This window comes from Triturus cristatus, chromosome 7 (genome assembly GCF_964204655.1).
Source record: "Triturus cristatus chromosome 7, aTriCri1.1, whole genome shotgun sequence".
In the NCBI taxonomy this organism is placed as follows: Eukaryota; Metazoa; Chordata; class Amphibia; order Caudata; family Salamandridae; genus Triturus; species Triturus cristatus.
The window spans coordinates 972,780,886-972,795,226 of record NC_140590.1 but is presented as its reverse complement, the minus strand read 5'-3'; the positions used below and the strand labels follow the sequence as shown (position 1 = coordinate 972,795,226).

General features: G+C 42.8%; 1 protein-coding gene across 1 annotated transcript in view; it reads left to right on the top strand.

Moving 5' to 3' along the window:
* The window catches only part of TRPC7 (transient receptor potential cation channel subfamily C member 7), a 1,109,978-nt gene that overhangs the window by 1,718 nt on the left and 1,093,919 nt on the right, over positions 1–14,341 (top strand). The gene's annotated exons all lie outside the window — the stretch shown is intronic.

Genomic DNA, 14,341 nt, shown 5'->3' with positions numbered 1-14,341 from the left:
ACAGAAAAGGAAAAACAATAACTCAACGAAAACAACATTTGATATCCGAAAAGAAATAATGCACCATTACATTTCACTCTCATTTGCACATAACATTGATTTAATGCACAAGTCTTGCCTGCTTTTCGCTGTTACTGTAGGCATGAAGTAATGTCTAATCTGAAAGGTGCTTTGCATCATTGCTGAAGTCTTCTAAATGTTTTTAAGTATGTATCTATTTTTTAGTCCGAATCTGATCTAATTTTAGAACTGTGTCTGCATGACGGGTCATGCCGTTTAGGCCTTACAGTATAGACTTTTGCTGACATAGTTCTTAGTGCTGTACTCTAGCCGCTTTTTATTACTCTTTTAACCTTGCTCACTTATTTGCACAAGTCGGTCTGAGTTGAACTGGTCTTTCGGTCATTTGCTAGCTAATTTCGGTCTCTTTGCACTTTAGGCACTGGCACTTATCGAGGTCCTTACTCGAAGTTGAATCCCATTAATCCCAATCATCCGTTTTGTATGATGGTTATTAATCTTCCATACTGTGTGCATTTGCACTTTTGTGGATTACTCTCATGCCTCTGTGTTTTATGAAGTTTGGACTTTTTAAAATATGTAGTTACAGATTGTCATTCAAACCTGAAAGTTTTATCATGTCTCTAATGTACTATATGCATATGGCACTTTTATGGTCACAATGGCTGAAATCAAGGTATCGACTGACTGACACATGATACTTAACCTCGAGAAAAAAGCCACACGAGTGATCACACTCACTCAGTCACTGTGTTTACCATTTTGCCTTTAATTTTCAAAAACGATGACACTAAAAAGTGTGAATGTTCTTATTGCAATTCTGGTGGTACTTTTCATCTTTTAGATCCTTTATGTTGCGCTGTGGATCGTTCATCTTCTGACTTGATGCTGTTCTTTGAAAATAATCTAGCAATGCAAAGCGAACAAATCACATCAAAAGAATATGTTCTTCATTTGCATTCCTAACATCAGCATCCAAAGAGAGGGAAGAATCTGTGATACACATTTTTGCAAGATGCTGTAAATCGAGATTCTGCTTTGCAGGAGTTAGTGTGGATGAACACAAGGAATACATTTAATTTCGTCGAGAGATTTGTTAAACTATTTTCATGCTCTATTGTGTGGCAAACACGTGGCCTCTTCACAGTTTGTGGGTGAAGTTGATGAGGGAAATAAAACAACTCCAATCAACAGTTCCAATAATACAAGCAGATATACACAGTGACACTAAGTAACTCGCACTAAATATTGAAATTGCAATTGGTGATTGAACACGAATCTTCACAAACTGAGCTTTATTTGGATTTTTTACATTAATATACCTGTAAATATTTGCTCTACGAAAATCAAATCACACGTGTCCTTAGAGGGGATTCTGGTACACCTGTTATAGTAATGCACAAAGTGAATTAATATTAGTTGACGTATTGTTGACAGTTTTGACAGTGTATGGTCTCGTTAGTTTTAACTTCATTTATCGAATGTGATGAGTTGATTTGACCTTTTTTGATTTTTAACATGGTTTTTTTCTTAGCATTTAGCCAAGTAAAGTTTATTTTCACCCGTGGGGTGGCTCTGTGAACAAGGCAAATCTGAAATTCATATTTCAAGATGGTAAACATTGGCCAGCGCTAGTGACATTTAATAATGACATGTAACTATACTAGCACACAAAACCAACAATGCTCAATATGATTATTTTGTCTAAATACTTTAGTTAGACTAAAAATTGCTGGACATCCTCTCCTTAAAGTTGTTACTGAATAAAACATGCACTATGAGAGCCATTTTTTTAATCTAATATTTTTCGTGAAACGGGTACACATATTGCACATCAAATGGAATGGGATTAGAAGATTGGATTAAGAAGATTTATCAGTGCATTGGAATTTATTATATATAAAGTAGGATTTGTTGAAAACACAGGGCAAGATGCCCATAAGCTAAAATAAATATTTTGATTTTTGTAAGCAGTGTTCATCATAAGGCATTGCCACTTACAAAGACAAAAGGACAGGTATCAGTTAGACAAATCAGCCCCTCGAGGCAGATTACATGGGAAATTTGTGATTCAGATACTACATGAACATATTAAGTGTTTATTTAACGATTTATTTAGGAGTGGGAGTAAAGAATACGTGAATGCCTGTCCAAGGACTGTGCTACATATAACGCTTACTGTCACCATCTGTGCTGCACACATCTTTCTCTGGGTATGCTGGATGCAGATCAGGACTGATTGCGCTATTACAGTGAAAACACCATACCCAGGCCGGCCTGAAACTCATGCCTGCAATAGGAACAGCATAGTAGTGAAGCGGGCTGTTTAAAGCTGCTGGTACACTTCCTCTGAGCAGATGCCAACTCAGCCTGAGTTTCAGAGCAACAATCCCCCTTCAGATGGGTACAGCGAGTGACTGCACTCAACTGCAAGGTGATGACAATGGGGCCCTGGGAGCCACTTTACCTCTTTTGAGGGGTGCCTTCTGAGCAGCACACTGACTTTGAGGGAGAGGATAAATTGGGTGTCATTCGCACGGGAGATGATGGTGATGTCTTGTGATTGGTTGATGTTGGTGAGCAGTGTCATGTATATGTTGAAAAGGGTGGGGCGGAGGGATCTGTGTGGAACACCGCATATCAGTTTCTTGGTCTTTGGTGTGAAGGGTGGCAGCCTGACCCTTTGGGTCCTTCCCGTGAGGAAGGAACAAATCCATTTGAGAGCAGATCCTTGTATGCCAATCTTGTGGAGTCTTCTGGTGAGGGTGCTGTGGGAGACAGTGTGGAAGGTCTTGGAGAGGTAGAGCAGGATGAGGACCACTGTTTCACCTCAGTTCAGGATGTTTTGAATGTCATCGGTAATCCTGATAGGTGCTGGTTCGATGCTGTGGTTCTTTCTGAATCCTGATTGTGTGCTGTCTAGAAAATGGTGACTTTTGAGATGAGTTGTGATTCGCTTGTTGATAGCCTTCTAAATCACTTTGGCTGGATAGGGGAGCCGGGAGATGGGTCGGAAGTTGCTAAGTTGATTCGGTTCACCTGTGGGATTCTTGAGGAGGGCGTTGATTTCTACAATTTTCCATTCACCTGGAAAAGTGGTGGACATGATAGAGGAGTTGATGATGTGGGCCAGGGGGCTGCTGTTTAGTGATGTTCCCAAGTTGTAGATGTGGTGGAGACATGGGTTCATTGGGGCCCCGGAGTGGATGGTCCACATGATTGCTTGTGTGTTGTTACTGATGAGGTTTGTCCATTCGGTCAGTTGGCCATCTTGATTGGTGGTGGGTAAGTTAGCAATGAGTTATCTGAGGTCGGGTTGGTGTGCGAAGTTGCTGAATTTGTTTGCAATTTTGCTGTGTAAGAAGGTTGATAGGTTGCCACAGAGTTCTATTAATAGCTTTATAAATTACAGAGAACAATTAATGTCTAACATACAGGAGATCTGATGGCAAAAGCACATAGACAGGAGAGTGACTCCCATAAAATGGGACAAAGTAATAGATGTTTGTGAAATTTCACAGTGGGATTCCCCTTAGCAATACTCAAGAAACAGACAGTGGATATAGGTATTTCAGTTTATCACACAGAAAGATAACATAGAAGAATATACATTTGTTTTCTTGCACCATTCTATGTTGAACATAATTTTATAGTATATAGCAGCTTATTCAATACCCCAAATAAAATACATACATTTAAATCTGTAATATCATTTAAATGCCCTAATTGCTTTTATAATAGTGTATTCAATTGCTACTTAAGTTCTGGCCATAAGGATATCAATGAGTGTTGAATAGAAAGAAAAATGTTATCATCTTAGCAGTTAGAATTGTTACAAAATGGCCCTTTTACGATTTGTTCAAGCTCCACTCATTTCATTGGGTAAGCCAATAAAATGATACACTTAGGTGATCCAAAAGTGGAAATCTAACCAGGTTCCCTATTTTGTTAACTGGTTGAGAAAGTGTATTAAGATAAAAATTGTCATGCAATGAATAATAATGAGGCAAAAGATTTTTGAAATTTGGATTTATTTAGCTACAACAAAGAATGCTAATTTTTTCTATTGTCTTTAATGTTTTCATTTATCACTTAAAAAAAAAATTTGCTAAAAGGAGGAGCCCATGAGTAAATTCAGAGGTCAGTGCTATCTAGTTAAGACATATGCCTTTTTAACGACTTTATTTAGCATTTTGGTTAAAAGAAACATGACACACATTGCGTAGTTATCACATACAGTGTTGTAGACAAATATTGGGAGGAAATTGGCACAAGAGGGTTAAGCCAGCAAGGTTGAACATTGTTCCCCAATTCATTATGTTTGATAAAGTCCCGCCCCCAGCCATATTTAAACATTACAGTTCATGCACAAATGCAAAGTAATGGACAACACAAACAAATCTGGAATGTTTCTTATTGATGATGAACTTGGGCAGTCATGAGAGTTAGGCTGGGTCACTCTCTGGGTCAGAGGGGGCCATCACCCATTGATCTGAGGCTCTTAGTGTTTCACATTGATTCAAATTTGGCACCCTGTCCCTCATGATGGTGGTGAGCTTCTACATGGCATAGAGGTTCCATACCCACCCCACCACATGTTTAGCGAGAGTGCCTGAAGTTGCTTCCACATCTGCGCTATTCACAGTCGTGCTGACAGAAACAAGTGAGAAAGAAGCTGATCTGATGGAGTGGATGTAGAATTGAGCCTATCCACTCCTGTATCACCCAGGAGAGCCAATAGTGTTTCTGAGGGCAGTGAAATATTAGTGATGGAATGTATCTAAGTAAGACCTCGTCCCAAAACGTTTGCAGTCTCGGGCATGTCCACCATGTGTGCATGAAAGTGCCTCACTCCCCGCACCCCTTCCAACATAGCTTAGAGCTCCCAAACATTTTATGCAGACACACTGGTGTCAAATACTAATGTGTGAGGATTTTATAGGAGTTCTCCTTGTATTGGAGGCAAATAAAAGATTTGGAAGCTCTCTGCCAAATTAGCCCCCAAGGTTTGTCTGTAGTGTCTGTGACTAATTTTCTTTCCCATTGTTTCATATAGGCATGTTTCTTTGGTGGGGTGAGGTTAAGTATGTAGCGATAGAGCCATGATATGCCTTTATACCTGACATTGGTGAGGCATAAGGATTCAGTGGGGGCCTCTTCCCTCAGCATGACGAGGCAGGCAGTGGGTCGTCCAGCCCAACATATGTCTTTTTAATAAACGTATCACTCAATGTTTTCTAAAGTTGTATTTATAAAGGGATTGTGTGACAGAGCTTATAGGACTTCATACTCCGGTTAATCATGAATCGTGAGCTTTTCAGAGTGAGTTGTGTATAATTAATTAAACCTTTATGCAGGTAAAACTTAACTTGGAACCCTTTACACATTAAACTACCATTACTTTAAATGCACACATAGACGACAATACAGTAGTTCAACTGTTATATAACCAGCACTTCTAATTTCACTGTACAAGTGTATCGTAAAATCAGTTGTTCGCTTTTCTAACTACCCGACAATATTATGTGTGACATCCAATAAAAAATCTATTTAAGAAGGGTTGATCCATATTAGAAAAAAGTAATACATCATGAGCAGTTTTTAAGTGAAGAGAGGGAAGGATATTTACAAGATAAATGTGAATTGTGAAGCTTCTTTAAATTGTTGAAAGGGGTAGAATGATAAAAAAACAATCCTGTATAATAACCCTGTCTTTGCATTTAATAAACCACACAACATAATGCCTAGTGAGACACCCAATTCATTAACCCTTTTAGTGCCCATGACGGAATGGTTCCGTCATGCGCCACAGTGCTCGTGTGCGCATGACTGAACCATTCGGACATGTGCACACAAGCACAAGCACTAAATCCTCTGCTGTAAACAGCAGAGGGATTTCCTTTTTCCTTCTTTTTGCCTTGGGATGTAGGAAGGAGCTTCCCCAAACTCCCAAGGCATTTTTTATTTTCAATGTAATGACGATCGCATTCATGGCACGCTTATGTCATTACATTGAAACTGAAACTGAAATGAGCCCATCGGCTCATTTCAGTTTCGCTGGTTTGGTGCTCATGGGGCTATCTCAGCCCTGTGAGCACTGAAATACACTGGAAAGGTATCATTGGAAAGGGGAGAATCTCCCTTTTCCAATGGTACCCCTCCCTATTGGATCCCTGTTTGGGGCTTGCTGCAGGAAGGTGATCCCCAAGCAGGGATTCATCCACTAGACACCAGGGAGGGGGAGCAGCCCCTTGGGCAAGAGTTTTTGCTCGACCTCAACATTTTTGCATACAGGCAGTCTTTCTGCCCCCCAGTGGGCAGAAAGTACACTAGGCACCTGGCATTTATTTTATGTGTGTTTATAGGGGTGAGGGCTGCCCAAAATTGGCATGCCAATGCCCCCAATACCCTCAAACAACCTCCACAGTCTTTCTTCCACCCCGGGGGCCAAATGGGGGTTATTATTTCAATAAAAGATGGGTGGGGCTGCCCACAATGAGCCAGACCATGCCCCCAACCAAATGTGTTTGTAAACAGTCTTTCTGATCCCCCTGGGGTGCAGATGGGGGGAAATAGCCCCCGATCTGCCCCCCTGGGAGGCAGAAAGCACACTAGGCCCCAAGGATTTTTATTTATGTGTATTTAGGGGTGGGGGCTGCCCAAAATGGGCATGCCAATACCCCCACCCCTTTAAAAAAAATTATCACAGTCTTTTTGCCCTCCCAGGAGGCAGATGGGAGCAAAAGCCCCTGATCTGCCCACCCAGAGGGAGCAAAAAGCCCATTAAGCACCAATGGATTATGTTTTGTTTTACGTGGGATCACTGGACCGCCACACATTTCCTACCACCCAGCATTCCCCCAGGTGAGGTATCATTTTTATCGAGAGACCAAGGGGAATGCTGGGTTAGGATATTTGTGCTGGCACTGTGATCCCATACAGGAATGTGAGAAAAATGTAATTTGTTTAGCTACATTTGAGGTTAGTAGGGGATTCTGGTCCCTGATTCGGGTACCTGGCCCACCAACACAAATGGGGTACCATTTGTATCAGGAGTCCTAGGGGATTGCTGGGTGGTAGGAAATTTGTGTCAACCCAGTTATCCCACAAATTTCCAACACAGAAAAGTGAGTAAAATATGATTGTTTTAGCTAAATTTGAGATTTGTAGGGAATTCTGGGTAGGAAAATATTGGGAGAACCATGCAAGCCACACCGCTCTAGACTCCCCTGGCTGTCTAGTTTTCAGAAATGTCTGGGTTTGAAGGTTATCCTAGATGGCCGCCAAGCCCAGGACCAGAAACGCAGGTGTCTTCTTCGCAAAAACCGATAGTTTTGCGGTCGATAATTTTGAAGTCTCCAAAGTAAGTCTTGGGCCATTTCCTGTCGTGGCCAGTAGGCCTACCCACACAAGTGAGGTGCCATTTTTATTGGGGGACCTGGGGGAATGCTGAGTGGTAGGAAATTTGTGACGGCTCGGTGATCCCACAACTTTCCCACACAGAAAAGTGAGGAAAATGTGAATTTTTTAAGCTAAATTTGAGGTTTGCAGGGGATTTTCGGTATGAAAATGTTGGGAGATCCACATAAGCCACACAACCCTGGACTCCCCTGGGTATCTAGTATTCAGAAATATCTGGGTTTGGTACATTTCCATAGATACCCGCCAAGCCTGGGACTAAAAAGACAGGTGTCTCCCTTGCAAAACCAAGTCTTTTTGTGATTGATAATTTTGAAGTCTCCACAGTATGTTTTGGGGCATTTCCTGCCGCGGGCACTAGGCCTACCCACACATGTAAGGTACTATTGTTATCGAGAGAATTGGGGGAATGCTTGGTGGGTAGAAGTTTGTGGCTCCCTGCAGATTCCAGATCTTTCCATCACAGAAATCAGAGGAAAAAGTGTTTTTTTTAAAAAAAAGGTTGAGATTTGCAAGGGTTTCTGGGTAACAGAAACTGGTGACAGCCACACAAGTCACCACATCCTAGATTCCCCTGTGTGTCTAGTTTTCAAAAACGTACAGATTTGCTAGGTTCCCCTAGGTGCTGGCTGGCCTAGGGTCCAAAATCCACAGGTAGGCAGATTGCAAAAAATGGATCAGTTTTCATTGGAAAAATGTGATGTGCCCATGTTGCGTTTTGAGCCGTTTCCTGTCACGGGCACAAGGCCTACCCATACAAGTGAGGTACAATTTTTATTGGGAGATTTGGTGGAATGCTGGGTGTGTGGAAGATTGTGGCTCCCCACAGATTCAAGAACATTCCATTACAGAAATGTGAGGAAAATGTGTTTTGTTTGACAAAGTTTGAGGTTTGCAAGGGAATTTGGGTAACAGAATCTGGTGAGAGCAAAACAAGTCACCCCATCCTGCATTCCCTTGCATGTCTAATTTTCGAAAATGAACAGGTCTGCTAGGTTTCCCTGGGTGCCAGCTGAGTCAGGGTTCAAAATCTACAGCTAGGCACATTGCGAAAAAAGGGTCCGCTTTCACTGTAAAAATATGATGGGTCCGTTTCTTATTGGCACTAGGCGTATCCACACAAGTGAGGTACCATTTTTATCAGGAAACTTGGAGGAACACAGAATAGTAGAACAAGCGTTATTACCAATTGACTTTCTATGCATTTCTGCCTTCCAAATGTAAGACAATGTGTGAAAAATAAGTCAATTTGAAAAATGTCTTCTAATTCACATGCTAGTACTGGTACCCACAATTTTGGAGATGTGCAAATAACCACTGTTTCTATGCCCTATATTTTGTTCCCATTTGGGAAATACATATGTTTCCTTGATACATATTTTTCGCTCTTTATATTTTACCAAATGAATTGCTATATATGAAAAACCATTGCAAGGCCCAGCTTAGTTATTGGCTCTGGGTCACTGGGTTCTTGTTAAAACCTACAAGTCCTATATATCCCTGCAACCAGAAGGGTCCAGTAGACATAATGGTATATTGCTTTAAAAAATCTGCCATACTTATGAGAAGTTACAGGTGAAAACGTTGGCACGATTGGTTGGTTTTTTTTCAACTCAATTTCAATAATATTGTATTTCAACTGTTAGTTTCTATAGGAAAACCTTGAAGGATCTACACAAATAAACCCTTGCTGAATGCAAACTTTTGTCTACTTTTTGGGAACTGAATAGCTTTCTGGGATCCATTATTGCATTCACACCCTTTTCTACCAGTAACTGAAAGGAGGTTGAAAGCACACAAAAAAATGAAAAAATAGGCTTTGGCCCAGTAAAATGCCTAAAATGCGTAGAAAAGTTTAGTTCTCAGACAAAAGTCTGCCTGTTCCTGAAAGCTATGAAGATGGTGATTTTAGCACCACAAACCCTTTGTTGATACCATTTGCAGGGAAAACAGATGCTTTCTTCTGCATCACTTTTTTCCCATTTTTCCCAAAATTCCTAAAATGTAGCCGTATTTTGGCTAATTTATCGGTCCCTTCCTAATGAATCCACAAACCCTGGATACCTTTGGAATCCACAGGTGTTGGAAGAAAAGGACACAAATTGTGCATGAATACCTTATGTGGACAAAATGGTACGGGTGCCTAAGCGTGAACTACCCCAAATAGAAAAAAAAGGCTTAGCACTTGGGGGGTTAAGGATGGTTCAAGGTTCTGTAGAACAGATTGCCTCACTGTAAACACCCATCCCCTTGCCTCTAACAGAGGCCAATGTTAACTAGTGTCGGAAGATTTTGGAATGTATGCAATGGAAAGCCTTTACCAATTCAGCTGTCCTGAGCAGCTTGCAAAATCGCTGAATTATGAGAAAATTCATCTGCTTATGGTTTTATCATTTTTGTACCTCCAAATAGTGTTCAAAATGACCAGGCTGACACTAGATATTTAATTCTTATTAAATGACACAATATACGTTAACTGTCATAATTTTGGATTTCCAACACCATGTGTAGGAGAATAATATCCCCATATGCATGTTTTTCCGTGTGCCCTCACTAAATCCCACAAATAGAAGACAGGCTACTCTGACTGGCTGATAGCTTCCAAAATAATAATTTTGCCTTTTTGGCTAATCTAGGCCTGAAGGCAGACAGCAATTTGATATTTGATGGATATATGTATGATCCATGAAACATAGAATTTCAAAACAAAATAACGTTCTCATTTTAAATTTTTTGGTTATGAGGGATGGTTATGACGGATTTTACAGTATGAAATAATCCAATTAGATAATTAAACCAAATAGAATGGAAAGATTGACCAAAAAACCCATGCAAGTGGTTGTGTTAAACATGTTCTTGGCTCCCTGCTTAAATTATTCAGATACAATAGTCAGAGATGGGTGGGAAGGTTGGTCTGGGTGTTTTTGTCCTGTCAGTTGGAGATGAGAAGGCCAGATAAAACATTGATATATTCAATTGTGGGTCTCTGGATTCCTTCTCCATGGAAGATCTTGTTCCAAGATTTACCTAAACGTGATTGAATGGGTTCAGTGCAAAGCATGGTGTTAAGAGCCAAGCTAGACCTTTGCCTAGTTACGGTAGAAATATGCTGTGTTGGAATTAACTTCCCTGGATTGCTGGGTGATGTCCTCTGGCAAAAGGCATTCTCCCACAGGAGAAAATGTTGTAAACTTTTAGGAAAATATGAGAGATAATTTTTACCCTATTTTACAGTTTTTTAAAAACTATTTTTACTGTTAAGAATTCAGATTCAGACTACTTGTTATTAAAGAAACCTGGACAAGAAGAAAAAGGAATGCATTCCTCTTTGAAGCTTTAAACTCTGATGCCGAGAAAAATCCTATTTGAGGTAAACTGGAAGATTCCTCTTGACATCTGACCTGAATAAATACTCATCAGACCTGTTTCAAGATCTAAGACACTTGGTTTTAGACCCACAGTAATATGAAGCTGGGGTTTTGCTTGTGACAGCCTTATTTTGTGTTGGGCAAAGCACATTCTGAAAATAAAAGTTGCTTAAATTTAGTTTACAGCGACTCAGTAAAGGTGTTTGGGAGTTACGCAGTACATTACTCATTTCTGTCATGTCAGAAAGATAGCCTGATTAATGGGGGCGTGGCTTGTGCAGCCAAGATGGTGGACGTGTTTTGATTGGGCTCTGCTTCATCCCCACCTATCTGTCTTTTGTCCTGCGGTAACCCTGCCGTTGTTACAGACGACCAGCCTTCCTCCTTCTCTGGACCGCCTGTTGTAGTGGCGGGGGTCAGCAGCACTTGGTGGTGATGAGGAAGACGGATATCTGTGGCCATCTGTTGCGGCCTACTGTTTGGGTCTGTAACCTGCGGGACATGGTGAGGTTGATGCTAGATGTGCTGCTGGGGACAGCACCTGATCCTGGGCCCTGTCAACCATCAACTGTAGCCTGCGTGCCCTGCCATTTGGGAAAGTTGCCTGCGTCAGGGCAATGCGAGGCAAACCAAGTCGCCAGGATGGCCTAATGGGTTCATGCTGTGCTGACCTGGGTTGACCCACACCCCTGCGAGAACTGACTGATGCCATGTTTGCTCCTTCTTTTACTGTCCCGTTGAAGGAGTGAGCCCCAGATGTGAGCAGGGCTGATCGCACGGTGTGGGACCTAGTCATGACTTTGCCATTAGCGGCTCGCCCTGAGGATTGTCCCTCTTGGGTGAGGCGGTCCTGGCCCTTTTAATTGCTCTGCTATGAAGTCTTCCAAGAGGAGATACACTTTTTCGGATGATGTGCCCCCCTGCAGCGACTCTGCTGCCTGACAGTGCAGCTGCTGGCTCCTAGGACATCGCATAATTCTACAGAGGTGCACTGGTGTGGTGAGCATAGGGAGGAGACAGTACATTGAAGAGGAGCTTACACTGCCTAGGGGATTGCCTGCCGGCTCGGCTCAACCTAAACAGCAGTGACATTACCACCTTAGCGGTCAGACTATCATTGGGATGTCCCTTCAGTCAATTGTTGTGCCATTCTGGGCTGCCTTTTGTATGCATCTTAGCTGAGCATTATTCACAGCTGCAGATACCCATGGGTGTGGTCACAGGGGGATAGGCAGATACATGCCTACAGCATTGCGTATACCCCAAGCATGCCTGGGGTGCCATGGCTGCAACTTTGGACACCAGTTGGGTCTGGTGTGGCCTTAGACCCAGAGAAGTACTGCATTGTGCGTATCACGATAAAGCGGCACAGCCACTCCCTTGCCAAAATGGACTCCTAATGCCTTCAACCCCGTGTTGTACAACCTAACTGTGGCCACATCCAGCAAAGGGGACTTTTTTGTGACAACTCTGAGGAACTCCACTGTGGTGCTCACCAGTCCTGCGCCTTCCTCTTCCCACGTGGACTGGGCCTGCCTGGTTACTCCTGAAAACATTGAGCTGCTTGTGCTATCATGCTTTGTGAGACTGTGAGGCACTGGTAAGTGTGCCCTTCACATGACGAATGCTGCTCATTCATCAGGCACCCATCTACACACACGTCCATCACTGGTTGCCGTAACTTGGGGTCAGTCACATTTATGCCAGTGCCATTGCCTGTGTTCTGTGGTTTGCAATCATGCACACCAGTTGACACTGGTGCTGCCTCAGACCCTCAGAAGAACTGCCTTGTGCTTCACACAATACTTAATGCAGACACTTGCTTAAAGCGCAGGGCTCCTCTATGCTGTGACTCAGGCCGGGGACTTAACCAATGTCGGGGCTCTGCTGCATCACTTATGGGAGTTCGCTTGTGCTGCTCATCGTTCTTACGCCTGCTTCACCCCAAGGGATTTGAACCTGCCTGCCTACTCCTGGCCACATGGGGCTGCTTGTGTTACCGTGCTTCTGGAGATTGTGAGGCACTGGTATGCAGGCCCTGAACAGGATGACTGCCGATCCTTCATCAGGCACAAACCCTTGATGCTAAACACCATGAGCTGCCAACGTACCTGCAGCACGGCACATCCTCATGACTCTGTATGATCCCCGAGCAACTGGACAGCAGTTATGATACATTGGGCCACCCCAGTCCTCTAGTGTCAATTGAGGACAAATTGGTCACCGTTCTGGACGAAGTTGAACAGATCGGGTCTTCCCTGGAGAGCCCTTGTGCATCTCTGGAGAGTGAAATAATGTGACAGCAGATCTTACGTTGCTACATGTGGACCACTGCAATTTAGCAGATAAAGTTCACGCTACCCAACAAGTTCTCATGGACCACCAACTGAAGGCAAGTGAAATAAAGTCCTCAATGCAAACATTGACAGAGCGTGTACACATCCTGAAACACCGCACTTAAGACGGGGAGGGCTGTTAAAGAAGGAATAATGTCTGGGTGATTGGGCTTCCAGAGGCGGCAGATACTGTTACTTATGTGGAACGATGGCTGCCCTTGGAGGCCTTCTCACAGTTTTTCTCTGTGGAACGTGTCCATCACTTCTCGACAGAGCAGCCATCACCTGGATCCAACCCCAGATCATTACTGGTCCGCCTGCTCCACTACCACAATAGGCATATCCTGCATGAAAACTTTGAGACATTACAGTTGACAATACACATGTCATATTCTCTCCGGACTACACTGTGGCAGTGCAGAAGCAAAGAAATTCCTTCCTACCGGTGAAGCGCCGCTAACAGGATTTGGATATCCGTTACTCGCTCCTGTTCCTGGCACGTCTTCAAATTGTCTCAGATTGCAAAACAAATTTTGCGACTCTCCTGAAGAAGCTTGAAATTCGCTGGAATCCACTGGACTACTGTCCATAAGACAGGTATCCCGGGGTTCCACAATGTCCAGTGAGTTGACTGCTTCTAAGCAGCATGGCTGCAGATCCTGCTTATGCCGCCCAACACAATCAAAGTACAAGCCAGATCTGGAATAAGTTATAAGAGAGCGGCATCGAGCTCTGTAAATTGCTGCTACAATTTGTGAAGCCACGCAGGGTTTGGAGCTGAAGATGACTCAACCAAAGCTATTAGTGATGATGGCTCCTTAACAACCTGGCCCTCCTGGGTGGACTCGACTGCCCAACCTGATGTGAAACCGCAGACAGCTGAAGAAATCATCTGATGAATGCATTGGGCAACCTGTAGCACTCAGTTCTCTGTGATGATATGTATTGCTATATCATGTTTGTTTACTTTAGTTTCTCCTAACCACTCTTTTTTTCCAGCTATATTGTTGGATATTATTTTTGGCATCACACTGTCAGATACAACTATGAAGAGATAACAGCTCTACGACTAGCTGCCACACAGGTTCCCAAGTTGTGCTAATTGTATGGGATAATGCACACTTACCTATGTGGGATGCTTCCTCATTGTCTGCCACCACACCCTCCTAGCTTGTTTAGATATAGTTGATCCTCATT